Source organism: Podarcis liolepis, assembly GCF_965112155.1.
Source record: "Podarcis liolepis genome assembly, chromosome: 8".
NCBI classification, from domain to species: domain Eukaryota; kingdom Metazoa; phylum Chordata; class Lepidosauria; order Squamata; family Lacertidae; genus Podarcis; species Podarcis liolepis.
In genome coordinates, this window is record NC_139560.1 from 53,320,014 (window position 1) to 53,339,286 (window position 19,273).

Genomic DNA, 19,273 nt, shown 5'->3' on the forward strand with positions numbered 1-19,273 from the left:
TTAATGCTCCCCTCCCTGAACACTGATGCTCCCATCCAGTGCTCCCCCCCAAAAAAAAAATTGTTTAGGTGTACTCTCATTTTTACTCAAGGAAACCACCATTTTATAGTTCAAATCAGGGGAAATAAATGCAGTAAATGGACAAAATTACAAAGAACATGCATTACCTCATTTTACACAACTGACAGCTCACAGTAATTTTCTTACTGCCCCTCAATGAGGCCAAACTTTCATCAGTAAAATACCGCATTCCATACTGCTTCACACATTAAACGCTCACTTACATCTAAGACTCAGGAAACACCATGACTGGAAATGAGGCTGCCATTGGGGGTAGCAATGGAACTGACAATTCACCGTGCTAGAGAAGAAACTGTTTATTTTTTTTGAAAAAATGTTTCTTCTCCCGTTAGATTCACAACATGTTTAGGGGTATGAGTACCCCTGTGTCCCCCCAGAAAAAGCACTGCTCTCATCCATGCCTCCTGTACTACAATTAGAAATGAAAGCAATCCTCCAGTCGTATCCAATTCCAATAGATCCTGCATAAGTCTAATTTTTAGGGGGATGCGGAATTAACACCATCTGCACTCTTCAGGAAGATGTCTCTCCCTAAGACAATTACACTTGAAAAACAATCTAAAAGAAACACTTAAAATACTTTTTTGAGCCTAACTTCTGGGAGGCAAAGGAGTGTGCATGTTTAAAAATATGTGCTGGGGGTGTATATATATGTAAGTACAGTGGTGCCCCGCAAGACGAATGCCTCGCAAGACGAAAAACTCGCTAGACGAAAGAGTTTTCCGTTTTTTGAGTCGTTCCGCAAGACGAATTTCCCTATGGGCTTGCTTCGCAAGACAAAACGTCTTGCGAGTTCTTGCGAGTTTGTTTCCTTTTTCTTAAAGCCGCTAAGCCATTAATAGCCGCTAATAGCCGCTAAGCCGCTAATAGCCGTGCTTCGCAAGACGAAAAAACCGCAAGATGAAGAGACTCACGGAACAGATTAATTTTGTCTTGCGAGGCACCACTGTATGAATGTGTGTGGCCACACCCATTTTTGCCATCTTTCCCATGCCCACTGCTGGCATGTTGTCTCTGAAGGTTGGTAAGATGAAGTGTGGGTCTCAAGCCTAAAAGGGATCTAGAAGTTAGGAACTATGTAGAGAGATAAATATTCTATATTATGTAATCACTGTGTTATTCAAGACCTCTGTTATCAGTTCTGTTATCAACATGAGGCATTTGTTTCACTTATATAATCCTGCATTTAGAAGAGGAAAACAGATTTGTTTCCATTTAACTCAAAGGAAGGATGTGGACTTGGATTTGTCTAAGATTGCTCTTTCCCCCGCTTTTGCTGAAATTTCAACTTTGGCAAAATGGCATGGAAAGGAAAGAGCAATCTAATTTGCATTGACAGGGTCAGACTGAAGACACTATCTAATTAGCACTAGTTCAAAGAAAATGGGATGGTATGAATCAAACCTCTTCAGCTGGTTTGAAACTTTAACTGTAACAAAACAAAATGTTTCTTCAAATTTCACAGAGAAACATTTCCTTAGAACTTGGTCTGCTTATTATTCTTGAGTAGCTTTCCTTTACAGCCCTTGTTTTTGAGGATGCAAAGCATTTTACCTTATTGCCTAGAGAAGGAGTATGGAAAGTCAATGTGATTTCTCACATGTTTGAATCATAGATGAGAGAAGGGTATTTATGAAATTTTCAATTGCTTTATATAAAGATGGAATTGTCTCCTGGAAACTAAAATTCATAACAGCACTCATATGAAAATGATTAGACTGCTCAGCCCAGAATGCTTTGTTAGAGTATGTTTGCATCACAATATGCCCTGTGGAAAGCTGCTTTTATCCACACTGTATAGTTTCCACATTTTATATGTTCAAGTAACCATGTGAATTTATTATGCTGAACTCCTATGTACACTGATCTCATTCTACTCAACAGGATTTATCTTTACCTTTAGACAACCATAGAATTGCACTAGTCTTCATTTTAAAATGTCTGGGGTGAATGTTACACACATGTTTCTTTAAATGCATGTATCATGCCTTGAGCATGGTTTGAACTGTGGAAAGGTGTCATACAAGTAAGTATGTATGTATGCATGTATGTGTTTATATCTGGCTGCAGGAAAATCAGTTTCTCATACCAACAAGAAGGTCAAGTAGGGACCTCTATTCTCCTGCCACCCATTCTGGGTTTGGCACCACTGCACTGAAACACGTTGTCTTCTGTTATCTGGGAATTCCTTTTTCTTCTATAGGAGCAGATCTCTTATATAGCTGAAGCAGATCTGGGAAATGTTCCTGGCTGTGGTTTCATGTTGGCCAGGCTGGAGTTCTTGCGGCAAGAGCAGATATCCTAATCAGTAAACACTTCAGCCTTCAATGTGAAGAGCAAATCCTTGTTGCTGATGGTCTGATGAACTACTTCAGTCCCCTTGGTTAAGTACAGAGATGGTTCAGTGTGCAGAAGTTGCCTTGATTTCTGCAGCTCCGAAGCATGCCCATTTCTCTCAGAACGCACTCTGCTACTTTGGAAGATGTCTACATTTCATAAGTCCAGCTTCACTCCAGGTGGACGCTATATGTGTCCGTTTGTAGGCTGGCTATTCCAAGTGGAAAGCCATTTATGTTTAATGACTCGCCTTTTGTAGGCAGGCTGTGTCCATGCAGTTTTCCTCCATAGCATGATGTCAGAGACATGGCTGAGTCAGATGCCTGAGAGAGAATGCAGTCACAGTTAGAGCAAGAATGGGTTAGCTGGTTTGTGTCTGCCTGAAATTCTGACACATGATCAAAGTACCTGGTCACAGGCTAGTGGCTACACAATGGCACCCAGTTAATGCAGTATTGGCTTTTTGCATGGTTTAGATGCCATTTCAAGGAATCCCTGTGTGGTGCCAACATGGAACATGCAGAGACCGGTACTCTAATATTATGGAGGTTATGTAATGGCATGGTATCCCTGAAACACCCTAACAGAAGCTCATTCCTCAGCTCACACTGATGCACTCCTATGCTAGTGTTGACCCTCCACTCACCCTTTATATTGTGCATTCATGATAATTTGTGATCATGGTGCTATAAGGACAGACATGCATGATTTCAATTTAATTTAATTTAAATTTTTTTTTTGCCTGCAAATGTTTTGGGGCAGTCACACTGCTGCATTTCCAGCTAGTGCATATCCCATAACTTGCTGCAGAAATCCCACAACCTTTCACATCACAAATGTTCTGGTTTATTTTTCTTCCATTTTCATTGCACTATAGCCCCTCTGGACAGCCGTAATGTGGAAGCACTGGGGAAGCATCACAGAATTAATTAAGTCCTAATAAATTCACCGGTAATGAATTATTGTGGAAGAAAATATTGCAGAATATGAAGCACAGTCTGGAGGGGCCCTTAGGCCACTTGCTCTTGCCTATAGTTCCTACAAATCTTCTCCACCACAACCGCTTAGTTGAGTGAGCCTTTGATGTTTCATGCATGAACCTTCTCTTTTTTGCATCAGTTTGGCATGCATTCATCTAAATACCAACTTAATAAATGTACTTTTTGATTCCATGATGTAAAATATATGTTCATCAGAATGTGTTCCTGCAAACAAGACTTGCAGATACACTCTAAGTACTAGAGTAAAGCTGAGTCTAAGAAATCGTTAGATATGGATTTACATAACTAAATATTTAACAACCTATTAGATCGATAAAATAAATCTTTTCTGAGATAATTACATGGCATCTGTGATCTATTTTGGTGTGGCTGGGCTTCCAGGAAGATGCTGTTGCTTGTTTTACTTATAACTGGCATAAATTAAGAGTAGGACTAAAATGCCTTTCAGTGTTAGCTTTAATATAGTATGGTCCAGAAAAAGGTTTGTTAAAAATAATCATTTTGTGCTTGAATTGTGACTATGTCCTTGACAATAATATATTTTTGTACTATATACATAGCTTTAAATAAGCACAAGAAAGTACATATGAAAGTTGCCATTGTAATTGATACAGTGATTTAATAATTGCAATTTATCCAGTGGTTTTGAAGATTTTCAGTTGCCAGTTATCACTAGTCTAGCTGCAGTCAGTAAGGTCATTATTAACTCCAAATCTGTTTCCTTGGTTATTCCTTTCAAATATCCTAAGAGAGTTTGCTATGGTGTTAACACTATATCACATCCAATTATGTCAGTTAATCTCCATGTTTATATGTGGGGAAATAATGCAGTAATATTTGGATAATGTAGAAGAAACATATTTTTCTCATAAAAACGAAAAGAAAATCACTTTGTGCTTTAGATATTTCTCCAAGCATGCTATATTTAGGGATGGATATGTGCTGAGGAAAGTGTAGTGGAAACTGTTCTGTTTGACCATAATTCATACTTGAATGTGAACAGACTACAATGTGAAGGTTGTCAATAAATTATTATGAGGCGAAAATGCTCTCTTCTTCCATTTCCTGTTCACCCATAAAATGACCAGGCGAATAGTCAACAGCATGTAAACCCAAAAGCCAGGTTGTCATAAACTATCTAGCATCCCCATGGCAAAGATAAACAGCAGCATAAAGGAAACACTGACAACACCATATGCCATTTCATTCTTATGTATAGATATTTTGAAGATTTTTAGGTTAAAAACAAATGGAAATGTGGCACTTAAGAGGGTGACATTTATCAGTTCCTGTCAGAGGGAAAAAAACCACAATACTCAGGAGATCTTAAATGTTGACAGTCTGGGTTTTTTTAAAAGCAGATTTTCCAGCTGCACAAATTCCCTTTCAGACACCCCACATTAAGAAAAAGGAAAAGAAACCCAAATCAACACAATACATGCATTGCTCCTTGCTAACAACCTGTCCCAGTGGAGTCAGTAGTTTTTATCCACTATATAGTAACTAACAGGACAATTCAATGACTCTTTCACTAATGTAAATGCCAACTCAATGACATGGTGCAAAGGCCATTGGATTCTCCTGAAAGTTACTTATCTAGTCCTGCACCTAAATTAGTCATGTCCAATAATTTTAATGAGTCTACCCATAGTAGGCCTAACGTTGGATGCAACCTATTGATAATAAACATGTAAGCATAGTTTTATTGCCTCTTTAAATAAGGCATACACTGGCTTAATTTATGGATAAAGTTATCCTATTCTTGTCAAGCTACTATTCACAAAAGTTTTATCCCATGACCTAGTCAAACACTGATGATGCTTTTAAACAGAGCCGGCCTAGCCATTAAGCAGAGTAAGGCTGCTGCCTCAGGTGGTAAAAGCCCCCTAGCTGGCATGCTGCTAGTGTCCTGCCTGCCTTGTCACCTCTGCCAGTGGCAAAGACACACCAACACAATCGGTACCAATTTTGGGAAAGATTGCATTCATTTGGGGTGAGATCTCGCCCAAAATGGAATGAGTTCTTGCGAAGTGCACAAGATCTCATGTGGTTTGGGGAGAGATCTCACTCAAAATCAGTGCGATCTTGCCCAACATTTCATCAATTGTGGTGTTCCTTCTCCACCACCGGCAGATGTGGCAGGGTGCGTGGTGGCAGCCAAAGCAGGTGGGTGGTGGTGGGAGCAGCAGTAGGAGCAGAAAGGCAAAGTGGCACCTCCCATTTCCCCTCAAGCGGTGAAACAGGATGATTTTAAATCACCCGATGTCCATTTTGTTGAGCAACAGGATCATCTTTTCATTTCTTAGGCACTCTGGGAAATAGCAAGCTAGTTAGCCCATGTGCAGGTCTTGAAAGAGATGTGAACCTGCTATCCTCTCCTTTAAGAATAGATGTCTTGATCTGTGGATGAATTTGGCCAAATTTTGGTCTTGAAAGGTGATCATTGCTCGTACCGAGTAACCATCATAATGTAAGTACTCTATAGAAGCAATATCGTTTGGCTTTACCCAGGGCAAAAAGCCCCGAATTAAATTTAAGATATTGACAGATGCTAAAGAAAGAGGGGGTTTTGCCCTGCCGGACCTAAAATTGTACTATGAGGCAGCAGCCTTTTGCTGGCTGAAAGAATGGATGCTCCTCGAGAACACGGACATCTTGGATCTGGAAGGTTTTAATAATGCTTTTGGTTGGCATGCATATCTTTGGTATGATAAAGTTAACAGCGCCTTTAAAAATCACATTGTTAGAAAAGCATTGTTTAATGTTTGGATAAGATATAAAGATCTATTGGAAAACAAAACCCCTAGATGGGTCTCACCAGTGGAGGCTAAAGCAGTGAAGAAACTCAATATGGAGGTCGGATGGCCGAAGTATTGGGAAATTTTAGAACAGGATGGAGATAAGTTCAAACTACAAAGTCAGGAGAAATTGAAGCATAAAGTAGAAAATTGGTTCCAATATCGTCAAATAATGGAATTTTTTAAACAGGACAGGAAAATCGGTTTCCAGGTGGAAAAATCAAAATTAGAAACCGAACTGTTAGAACCCAATACTAAGAATTTATCTAGAATGTACAACTTGCTGTTGAAATGGAACACACAGGATGAAACAGTTAAATCGGCTATGATTAAGTGGGCTCAGGATGTTGGACATAACATTATGTCAGCTGACTGGGAATGGTTATGGAACACCGGTATTAAATTTACGGCATGTAATGTCTTAAAGGAAAACATTATGAAAATGGTATACAGGTGGTACATGACCCCAGTCAAGCTGGCAAAAATCTATCATTTGCCCGATAATAAATGTTGGAAGTGTAAAGAGACTGAAGGTACCTTTTATCACCTTTGGTGGACATGCCCGAAGATTAAGGCCTTCTGGGAAATGATCTACAATGAAATGAAAAAGGTACTTAAATGTACCTTTCCTAAAAAACCAGAGGCCTTTCTCTTGGGCATTGTCGGCCAATTGGTGACAAAGAAAGATAGAACTTTTTTTATGTACGCCACAACAGCAGCAAGAATACTCATCGCAAAGTATTGGAAGACACAAGATTTACCCACTGTGGAAGAATGGCAGATGAAAGTGATGGACTATATGACATTGGCCGAGATGACAGGCAGAATCCGTGACCAACGAAAAGAGACGGTGGAAGAGGAGTGGAAAAAATTTAAAAGCTACCTTAAGGACTACTATAAACTTAATGAATGCTAAAATGTTGGGGTTTCCAGAAGCAAAAGGGTACAGGGATATAAGGTTAGACTATAAAAGAGGACTAAGATGATAGAGATTGGAAAGTAACAATTGGGAGTTGCTAGTTGAATTATGGACATTGGGATGCAGAGAGGGGGGGTATGGGGAAGTCCAAGAAAAGAGGTTTATGAAAATATGTTTGAAATTATACGTGTATGTTTGTCTTTTTTAGTGTTTGTTTGTTTTTCTTAAAAATGTTGTAAAACCAATAAAAATTTTATAAAAAAAAAAATATATTGTTTGGCTTTACCACTCCTGGCAACCTATCATTCATGATGTTCAGGAAATGCATTATGCGATCCATCCGTGAGAGGAAACCCTTTGGTTTTGGGTAGTTAACAAACACAAGTTTTTGAGGGATTAGTATCAAGTTCCAATCTTTTTTCTGAATTGGAACTTGCCAGTCCTGTAGTATGCCAAGATTGTGGGCCATATCCTCTTTATACCTGTACAGTGGTACCTCGGGTTACATACGCTTCAGGTTACATACACTTCAGGTTACAGACTCCGCTAACCCAGAAATAGTGCTTCAGGTTAAGAACTTTGCTTCAGGATGAGAACAGAAATCGTGCTCCGGCGGTGCGGCGGCAGCAGGAGGCCCCATTAGCTAAAGTGGTGCTTCAGGTTAAGAACAGTTTCAGGTTAAGTACGGAGCTCCAGAACGAATTAAGTACTTAACCTGAGGTACCACTGTATTTCTAATTGGTTTCCTTCCAGGGCTCTGAGATGTTACTTCCGTTATTACGTTTGTTTCAGGGCTCTGCTTTGGGATTTCCTCCTCAGGTGTTAACTGGGGTTTTGCCTTGTTTGTGGATATATATCCTGAATATATTTTATCTTGTGGAGGGGCAAGCCAAAAAGTTTCATAGAAATAAACGTGAAGGCTTCACAAGTCCCTAATTTCTAATTTGTCTTGTATGGCTTAGAAGGCTTTCACTAAAGTCCTCATAGGGCATATTGTGATTGCTAAACTGCCAACTTCCTTCCCCTGGTCTGCTTATGACAGCACTCTGACACTCCTGTTACCATGTCAGCACACTTTGTCTTTGGGGAGGGTCTCTCTCTGCTTGAAGAGCTTATGGAGTTTCACAAGCAGGTACTCTGGGAAATGATTATGTAGCTGTCCAAAATGCAAAGCTAAAATGGCAACTGTGTGCATTATTTCACAGCATGTGCTTTGATGCTCTGCCATGTATCATCTGCAGCTGAGAGCAAGCAGGTCACGACACAGATGTAAAACCAAAATGAGTTTACTGCTACTTTTGACACAGTCAATAAATAATGTTTCTCTCTTTCTTTCTTATTTTTTTTCCCTTCCAAAAGATGTGACTATAGCTCTCACAAAGGTTTCTGGATTGACAGCAGGGAAGATTGAAATTCTCAATTTAGCCATGGAGCAGGTACAGTAGAGCAAAGGCAATAATCCTTCAATATACTGCAACCCTGACCAGGAATGACCACTTCTAAGGATGAGAGGGAGAGGTGCAGGCACTGTCTTTATTCAGTCCTTGACCTCTCTACTGAGATTGCCAATAAAAGTAGAAATTAGTGTCGGCTGCAGCAGCATGGATTTTGGGGTTTTTGTTTTTTTTAAGATATGGGTGAAGAGAGTGGCTGCAATCCCCCACTGCAGTCTGAAGTGACACCACCTGCGCAATCAATCACATTTTCGGTAGGGATAACCAGGAAGCGAGAACCATGGTCAGCATAAATAAGACCATAAATTTCAGTCTGCTGCTTGAATGCTCCTAAGCTTGCTAGCAGCCAGGGTGAAAATAACAGATTGTATTAAAAATGCACGAGCAATAAAACAAAAGTCAAATTTCTGCTCGGGAGTATCGCCATCTCCCTCCTTAATTAAAGAAGCTGTCATTGGAAACCAAGCACAACTTATTGATTTGTGTGGCTTCTGCAAGGCCACATGATAGAGAGAATAAAAGGAGCACTTCTGGCTTCTAGCGAACAGATAGGCTCAACTGTATAATGACATGCTAGGTGGGCTGAAGCTAAAAATAGTTGGCTCTCAGTTTGGATAAAGGAATATGTTCTCTTCATGGTGTGTTTTGGTTTAGTTTGGCCATCTGTTTATATATGTGAGCCTATTATTATTATTATTATTATTATTATTATTATTATTATTATTATTATTATTATTATTTCATACTCTCCCTTCACCATGAAGTTCCAAGCTGGGTGGAAACAATTTAAAATCCAATATAAAAACAGTTAAAACAGATTACATTCAAAAGAATATCATGGGTGTCAAAGGTCTGGTGTCAAAGGTCAGGGTAAAAAGGTATGTCTTCAGTATTTAAGGTTTAATGTTTTACTATGTTTTCATATATGCTGGAAGCTGCCCAAAGTGGCTGGGGAAACCTAGTCAGATGGGCAGGGTACAAATATATATATATATATATATATATATATATGCAGGTTTTGGTGTCTTCGGGTGTCTTCCCGTGTAAGAGTTGGGGTGTCTAGGCGACGTTTCGACGAGGTCTCACTCGTCATCTTCAGGCTGGTGCTAAACTCCATAATGAAGGTGCAAGACACACCTCTGTGTAAAGGCAACTACCATAGAGCATGCTCCTGAACTAGACTGTTGAGTCTCATTTTACGCAGGGTATTAATAACCCCAAATGAATGTACAGTATGTTATTAACAAGCCTAGCCCCTCAACAAAATTGTTCCGCATGGGAGGATTCTATTTGCTTCCTTGCTTATTTATTCATCACATGGCTATCCCACATTTCCTCTGATGAACTCAAAGTGAAATACATGGTTTCCCCTCTCCTTGTCTTATCCTTAGAACAAGTCTGTAAATTAACTGAGGCTGAGAGGCAGTGACTGGCCAAGGTTACTCCTTGAACCTCATGACTCAGTAGGAATTTGAACCCTGGTTTCTCAGGTCTTAGTCCAACACTCTAACTAGTTCTCCCACCATACTTGGGAATGTTGGGTTGGTCTGCTCCTTTTCCTTTGGTCTGAGTAGCACTGATTTAGCCAGGGTGGGCACACCATTTCCCAATCACAGGTACATTGATATCTAAGCACAACTTTGCACATTGGGTGGAATTCAGTGTTGCACTCATTCAATCTATGCAAGCTTGCCAGGCGGAATAATGTCTGTTCTCTGCCCACTGCATGACATTCTGGGGCTACTCCTGATCTCCCAAGAGCTCATTATTGTTGGGGGAGGGACACACGGGGAGGAGAGATGGTCTGACTCAATGTAAGGCAATTTCCTATGTTTCCTATGCCCTCCAACTTATGTACAAAGTAAATGCCTTATCCAAGATGTGTGGTGCATTCTGTCCATGGTCAGAGGAACTTACTTCTTTAGCCAGCTTGAACATGTACAGAAATAAAAACCCAAGTTCTAACTAGGCCATGATACAGAAGAGGCCCGCCCTGGCATCAAGCCTCATCAAATTTTGAAATTATAATGGAAATGAAATATATGAAATGCAAACTCTTGTTCATTGGCCTTCAGTAGTAAACCAAGCAGCCAAAATATGGTGGTCTGTTTAAATGGCTGCAACTCCTGCCAGGAAAGCAGGGTGGTGTTTTTACTCTAGTTTATAAGGACTATTAATCATAAGGGTTAGTGAAGCTGCTTATCCCTGCCAGCTGATAAAGATAAGGTAGCTGAACAAGTTAACTGTACAGAAAATGACAAGCACTCAAATCAGCAATTGACTCGGCAATTACGGTGACAGACACAGAGGCCATGACAATACTTTGAAAAATGACATATGTTCCTTTGGCCAATTCAGGCTCATCAAAGCATGTTCATTCTAAATTAGGAAATGAAAGATCTGAAGCTGAAATAGGGATGCTGCAATCCTCAGATCCACATTGCTGAATCTGCACAAGAGGCATTGATTTGGAATTTTAGTCATCGGCTACACCCATCCTTCTGGCTTCTCTTGGTACTTGTCTTCTGCCAAGATAGGGGTGGGTCAATAATGGTTGCTTGTCCATAAGCAAATATTGTTGCAAATCTTATTTGCTGTCTTTCTGTGACTACAGCTCAGATTGATGTGTTTCTGTTCATGCAATCTGTTTTGAGCCATCTTTTCTGGGCTTCAGAACAGCAGTCGTTTTGTAGCATCTCACGACAGTCATTTTCCAATGTTGATCAGGAGCTATGCATCCTTTTTTTTTGTCCCTTGATTTTGTTTCCACCCCACTTTTCCCCCTGACAGGGACTCAAAGCACCTTACAGCTAAAAAGAAGAATGGCCAGAAACCTAGGGAAAAAGCAAACATTAAAAAGAAATTGAACACTGATGGAAACAAAGCTACAAACACACACAAATTAAAAGCAGTTGGTTCCCAAAATCCTGTTGGAACAGTCTTCACCTGATGGCAGAAGGACAACAAGGAGGGAGAAAGTTTAGCTTCTCATGGGAGGGAATTCTAAAGGCTGGGAGCTGTCACCGAGAAAACATTGTGTGCCATGGAGAACACTCAATTTGGCAATCTAGAAGCAGGATCTTAAACTGGAATATGGTGCTTTTCCACCACCTGAAGATGGGATGTTCCTTTTCGAAGGTTGCATTTTTAGCTAGTTAAAAGCATTTATAAATAGCTTAATATTATAAAAGTCTCTAAGTGGTGCTTAACAAATAAAATAAAATAAACAATATCCTTAAAAACAAAAATACAACATAAAACCGTAGAACATTCATAAAAAAACTGGAATCTGGGGAATTCTAAAGAATACAACAGGGCCTGATCATACAAGCCCACTGAACTATTTCAAGACCAGATCCTGGGTGCGTTGACTTGATTGGGGTCCCTCAGATTGGGGCCAGGGCCACATGGGGATGGCGGTGGCTGTGCACAGACCTAGTATATCAATTAGGACAAAAGGGTTGTCAGTGGGAACCTTAAACGGGAAGTTGGCATGCTTATCTTTTATAGCTGATGCCAAAGGGGCAAATGATGTTTCTACAGATTTTAGGGTTAGGAAAATACCAATGGGGGGTGGTGGCAGAGGGAAAGTCCCCTCTTCCAGGCAAGGGGAAACCTATAGCTTCATGTTTGTTGAAGGGTATGAAGCAAAAGTGGGCAGCAGTGTTCACCTCCTGAAATGAGACAGCACGATTTTCATGCAGCAGCACTAATAGTGTTTTGGAGGCACTTTTGGCATTGGTGGCGAAGGCAAAACCAGAGCCTTTGAAGATTAAAGAGTGAAGCCAAAAGTTGTTGGTCTCCCAGCTGCACCAGTGGAGTGTGCCTTATGGGCTGATGGTGGTGCTGAATCTCCCCTGCTATAGCCTCATGAAATGGCTTCTGCCATTAAAACATTGCTTTGGAAGCAATTCTTGACTTCTTAAACATTTTGAGCTACTGGTCAATATAGGTATCAGACTAAATTATTTGAGCCTCATTCCCACTGAAATCAATTGTATCATTGGTTCCAACCCATTGAAAATGCAGACTATATATATTCCCAGTCTGTTTAGGAACAGCAAGCGTTTAGATTCCCCCCCTCAAAAAAACAAAAAACCCCCCAAAACTGTTTTGAAGAAGTGAGCAACTGTTTTCATAATATTCTCAGTTTTTCACATTTTATTCTTCTCTGACATTCAGGTCATCTCACTAATGGCTACGCTGTTTTACCCAGGTCCAGTCTCTTCTGTTTTCATAGTATACAAAAACCTGTTTCATTTCTCCTTCTTTCACATGTGCTCAAGCATCATGGCTAAATGAACTGCTCTGGCTCTACTGCTGATGGATTATGTGCCCTTAATCAAATCTTTGTCTCAGTTTCCTAATTTATATAACAAAGCTGATATTTTAACACCTACCTGAGAAGGCTTGATGTCATATTAATGAATGGTTCTAATTAATTAACTAACAGATTAACTGATGACTATGAACTACTTCATTAACCTTTGAGAAGCCATCAGTCAAATACAAACTGTCAGTTTCTGCTTCTATGTCTATTTGAGATACTGAAACACTTGAAGAAATAAGGATTTATTAAGTGCCCCCTAAATTCTATAATAGATATTGAATCAAGTATAGAGAACCTCTGAAATATGTGAAGAGTAGGTCTTTTAAAATAAAATAATAAATAAAAAAATAAATAATAAATAAATAAATAAATAAATTTATTAACAAAAGAGTAGAATAACAGGAGGCGATATACAGGACACTGAAAAGATGTTGGCCATTAACAGTATAGTCATCAAAACTGTTGGATATACCCAGCTTCATATAGCCAGCATACTTAACTCTAGTTCATACATGAAGGGGTTAAGACCATAGAGTAAAGTATCTTGCCAGGCTTAGCTAGATCACACCCCTTCACCTTGGGAAGAAGGATTACCAAACTCTTAGTTCTATTTTCTTTTACCATGTGAACCAGACAAGGAAGGACGTCTGTAGGCTCTGTGGCTTTAGCAAACCATGTTGTTTCTATACAAATAATTTAGAAACTCTTACCTGTTTTGAAAGTAAGTTGTACTGCCTGTCTTTTCTTGCTGCTGTATGGAAAAGCACATGAATATGACATTCAAAGTTTGTAAGTACTGTAAACCATTTTGAACTTACCAAATGTGTGGTCTCTTTCTACGCTAAGGGGAAGTGGGAAACTCTATAAGTGACTTAGAAGGGGATATTTTAAAGGTCCTATAGCCTATACTTCCACACTTTGTTGCATGTTTTGTGATTTTAAATCCATGCTGGGACTCTCTCACCAAAGAGTACTTGCCCCAAATCTGAACATAGGCATCCAGGGAATTCTCCTTTTATTATCTAACCAAAATACTAAAAACCAACAAAAGCTGATTCACTGGAGCATTTGTCTCTGATCAGCAGCTACGTGTAAACTTCTTTTTGAGTCCCTTAATTGTTATACTAGAGAAAAAGACCTAGTTCTTTTCATTGTAAATCAACATTAAATATAAGAATCAGGAAAATGAATTTATACAAGCATAAATCTCCTGCAGGTGAGGTATATGCCAGTATAAACTCCCTGCAGGTAAAAGGAAATTAGACACAGCAAGACTTTTACCGCTGTCATCAGTGGAAGCCGGGTCACGCTCCCGGTCTAAGTCAATCATTAACTTCTGCAAAGGGGTCCTGGGAGTGATTGTGATTTTTAACAAGCAGTTTTGAGATGATTCTGTTTACAGGTTTGGCTTGTAAGTATGTAGCTACTTATTTTCTCTTAGGCTGCCACTTTGTAAACCTCTGTTTATAACCCATCTGCTCAGGAGGGGAAAGCTCAGCTTGGCAGTCTCCCGTAAGTGTTAATTTGATTGTTCCACCTTCAGAACTGCAGTGATTGGCATTATTCAATAGATCACCTTCCTTTGTGCAAAGCATCAGTCAAAAGGAAGTGGTCACATTTTAAAGAAGGATGTTATCACAGAGAATGGGTAGGAAACTAAGCTACCCTCTATAAATCTAAGTGGACATCTGTTTGAGGAACTAGTCCTATCTAGGAATTCAGCCTGATAATAGCCCTTGTATTCTGGGTACTGTCCCTCCATAAGAAGGTCAGATGAGGGCCTCTCACTGTACTCAGCTGAATGTGGTAAGAAGGAGGTCCACATGACCGAGAACCTGTGTTATCAGGGTTCCAGGGGACTGGAGTGGAGGGAGGGGTATGTGCCCAGCATGCAGATATTATCAGGGGTGAATTGGTGTGCATTTATCTAGCTCCCTACCCATATCCAGCGCTACCCAGGGCTATTGAAATTTCTGATAGCCCTGCCCTTGTTACTGACAGAGGCATTAACGGGGTTCCAACAAACCCCACACAATTAAAAGAATGCATGGTGGGGGTGGGGGTTCATGGGGCTGAATAGGGCATTCGCACCCCAGGGCCCGGGACCCCTGCTGAGGTCTGTATTGACAATGCATTCAGTTTAGTGTTCTTCCATGCAAGGTGGATCATTCCTGGAGGACCTCTAAATGTCCAAGGGGACGTTTCTCTCACCAAGCATATGGCCACAGGGATGATGGAGAAGACAGATAGGTAAATTGGTGGTGGGCATGGCAAGTGCTTTAATTGTGATGTATTTTCAGTTGTTGCTTTGTTAAAGGTGTTTTTATAGATTGTAATTGTTTCACTGATTATTTGATAATCATTCTATACGATTTATGCTGTTCCATTATGATGTTCTATTATGTTCTATCATGTCATTATTATTTATTTGTAAGCCGCTTTGGAATTCCTTTGAAAGAAAAGCGGCATAGAAATGCAATCCATCAAGCAAGTAAGAACAATCCTACTTTCTCCCTTAATCTATGAAGTGTGCTCATCTAGATCCCCCTACTGTAACTTGAAAAACTGCAATGCAGTCAGAGGTTCAACTTGGCCACTTGCTAAACCCACAACAGGGTGAATAGGTGGGCCTATAGCCAGGACCATAGCTAGGTGATCTTGTGCCCCTGGCAGAACCATCCAGATTGTGCCCCCTAGCCATTGACAAATTACCGGTAGCTCTTATTTCCACCTCTCCTCCAACTCCCCCTCCATCTATTCAATTCACCCTCTAGTTAAAATTCATCCCCTCCATCTATTCAATTCACCCTCTATTTAAAATTCAATTCACCCTCTATTTAAAAGATTATTTCTTATGAGGCAATAATCAATATTTATATTTATGGACATATATTTTTAGCCAATTTTGCGCCTCCCATCACCTGCGCCCCTGGCAGGGCCACACCTCGCCACCCCTTAGCTACGGCCCTGCCTACAGCTGTAAACTGCTGCTGAGGAGCACTGGTTTGTCAGTTTACAGAGATATGTTGCCTCTTGCCTGCCAGTTGGTCTGATGGTGCTGCTTGATTGACAGCTCCTACCACTCAGCATCATGCTCAACCTTGGTGACAGGAGTGGCAGATCTACACACTCAAGTAGCACAGTGCATGGGATACAACACGCTGTTCTGCAAATTATTTAAAATTCCTGTGCATAGAACATTTGCTAGGATGTTCCTATCTTATTTCTCCAGTTCTGTTAGAAAAATACTGCTGTGAAGTGTGCGTATTTACAGCTATATTTGCTCAATCATTATGCATAAGTAACAGCTTTTTTGTGTGCATTAACACAAACAGTGACTGTGCAACATGAGTCATTCAGCCTAATGTATGCAAGTAGGATTTAAAGGAATTAATTAACCTAGATAATTTTCACTCCTTTAATTTAATTTTGTGAGAGTTTTCATTTGGCCCTTTCCTTCTGGCCTTGAAAAAATTCTCAGCACTAACATATACAAAAGCACAGTAAGGCAACCTCTCATGGGAGTCTTTTCTACTGTTGAACAGTTCTTACCATCAGAAAGGTCTTCCTTATGTTTAGCCAGAATTTCTTTTCACATAACTTGAATCCATTTGTTTTGGCCCTAGCCTCTAGAGCAGGAGAAAACAAGCTTGCTCAATGCTCCATTTGATAGCCCTTTAAATATTTGAAGATGGTTATCATATCTCCTCTCAATCTCCTCTTTACCAGGCTAAACAAACCTCATAAGGCTTAGTTTCTAGACCCTTGATCATCTTGGTCTTCCTCCTCTACGCATTCCACTTTGTTAATATCCTTCTTAAATAATGGGGCCATGAACTAAACACAGGATTCCAGGTGTGGTCTGACCAATGCAGAATAGAGCAGCACTATGACTTCCCTTGATTGGGACACTATACCTCTGAGGGCACCCTTTTGCCCACCCATTTGCCCTCTGGCCATGCCCTGTCAACCTGAACCATCTACCTACCTTACTACTTACAATTAGTTCAAGTGCTGGTACTTTCAGCTTCTTCCAGTGTTGTCTTTGCAGAACTCAACAGGGAGCAATGAAACTAGAATTAGCTGGCTCTGCCCACCATTACTTCTGGCACCACCTACTTCTAGCCTCCCTGCCTTCTTCCTTACTGGGCACCAGCCATACTGCAACAGGCCAAACAACAAGAAGGAAAAAATCCTTTTTTCTTTGAATCTCCAAGCCATTCTAGAGGGTATGTAGCCTAAACTGTGCACCAAACTAAAGGAGTTGGGTGAAAGTTGTTTGCCTCATTAGGGTAAACCATAGGTGACTATATTTCTCCCAAATAGTATCTAGATCTAAAAAAAAATGGGTTAAGCTCCTCTCTACCACAACCACATCATGTTCCAATTATAAATGCCCCATTGCTGCTTTGAAGTGAAATTGAAATCACAAACCTGCAATTTCTCACCTTATCTAGCTTGGCACTGAAATGGGCACCTTCTTATCAGAATGGAATGCTGCACAAGATATATTCATCTGAGTTTTGAATCATTTATATGCTGGCCTTTTTAATTTGGGACCACAGAAATAATATGCATCCCTCCCCACCCCAAGAAATGGTATATTGCTGTCCTACTATACCCTAAATCAAGTTTCAGGCAAGTAAGGATACAAGGCAATGTAGGGATTAACCAAGATGGCAGGGTGGGCAGCTTGAGTTCAGAATGAGCTACTCTTGTATGGAGCTTGGCAAAAGGTATTACCGTTCCTGTAATGGAATATCCAAGTCGTAGGAAAAATTATCTATTCCAAACAGCCTTTAAGTCTCTCATAGTTTTAGTAGTTAATATTCTTTCTTAAACACTTTTTTTATTGCTTTCAGCAATTTCCCCCAAAAGGATAAAGTTGGAATTTTAAAACCATTTAAGGATCCTTCCCCCATCCTTTCTTTATAGTTTATTAGTGCTCAGTTTTCTGTTTCATGAGATGGAGCTTTGCAGACTATTCCGGATGATCTTTGGGGATATATATGTTTAATATACTTTAATATTATATTAGCATATTTGGAAGATAAAAAAGTTTGCAGAATCATCAAATTGGATCTCCATATAGCAAATAAAGCAGATTTCATTGTCTCCAAACATCTACAGAGGACCACAGCCAGAATTCCCAGTGCACACAGCAAATTTAGTGAAAACAAGAGAGAGATGGGAATGTAAGTCTGAGTAAGAACCAGACATTATACAGACATTAGAACCATCTGTCATTGGAAATTGTTTAGACATACATAGCCGCTTAAGATAGTTCATCAGAGATTCCAACTGGCAGGTGGTAAGCTTTATAAAAATTAAATGTGTGGTATTTACTTTTACTTTTCTTTGAAATTGCCTTGAGCCCTGGGGAGACTGAGAGCTGCATAGTCTTTGAAGATTTGTTTTTTTACTTGTGGAGTCTAATTTTGCCCTTAGTAGTAAAAACAGCTTATTTTTCAGATAGTGTCAATCAGCCGGTTCCCATTAGTGTCAGTGGACATACCTTAAATCACACTTAAATGTTGCAGAGAACACTGAAGGTGTAAAGAGGCTCATCATGTTTTTGGATCCTTTGTATCTCACAATAGTTGCTACCTGTGCCCATCTTACTGCATTCTCGAAGTAGGCTGAAATTACTATGCCATAGTTTCTCATGAGGCCAACATCCTCTACCACAATGCTAACGTTGGCCTGGGGCAGAGAAATTGAAGAAGGGTCATAGTTCAATAGCAACTGCAAATAAAGTGCCTTCCTATCACACAAGGGAAGGAGCGGAGATGAGTCAGCTGTTTCTGCACTCTATTGTCCCATTGCCCCCATAATTTGCAAAGGGACAATTGGTGATGAGCCTGTTGCTTCTGCCTGCTCCTGCATATTCCCATTCCTGGTTTCTTTTTTACTTCTTCCATGGGAAACCTTTTCTATTCAAATTCACATCCTGTGTGATTTAGAACCCTGGCAGACAAGAGCCCTGCTCGAAGGCTGCCACAGAGGTTCCGCCTCCAACTTGTAGGGGCTGTTGAAATAGTGAAATGGACATGTAGGAAGAGGCAGAAGCCACAGGCTGTGAAGATCATTTGTAGCTAATACTGCCACCATTTTTGGTGGCATTCTACTCTTTTCATGAAACTTTAGATCTTTCCAGTTGCATGCTTTTGTTTCACACTCAATTCCATTTGGTGCCATCTCTGTCTATCGTCATACGGATGGGTTGATTGTTCTACAAGTTCATTTACACAGGGCTTTTGCAGTAAAAACATGACACTGGCCTTTTAGGTACAGGATCTCTGCAGATGTCAACTCTGATGTGATGGAACTGAATCCATATGGAAGCACTGCTC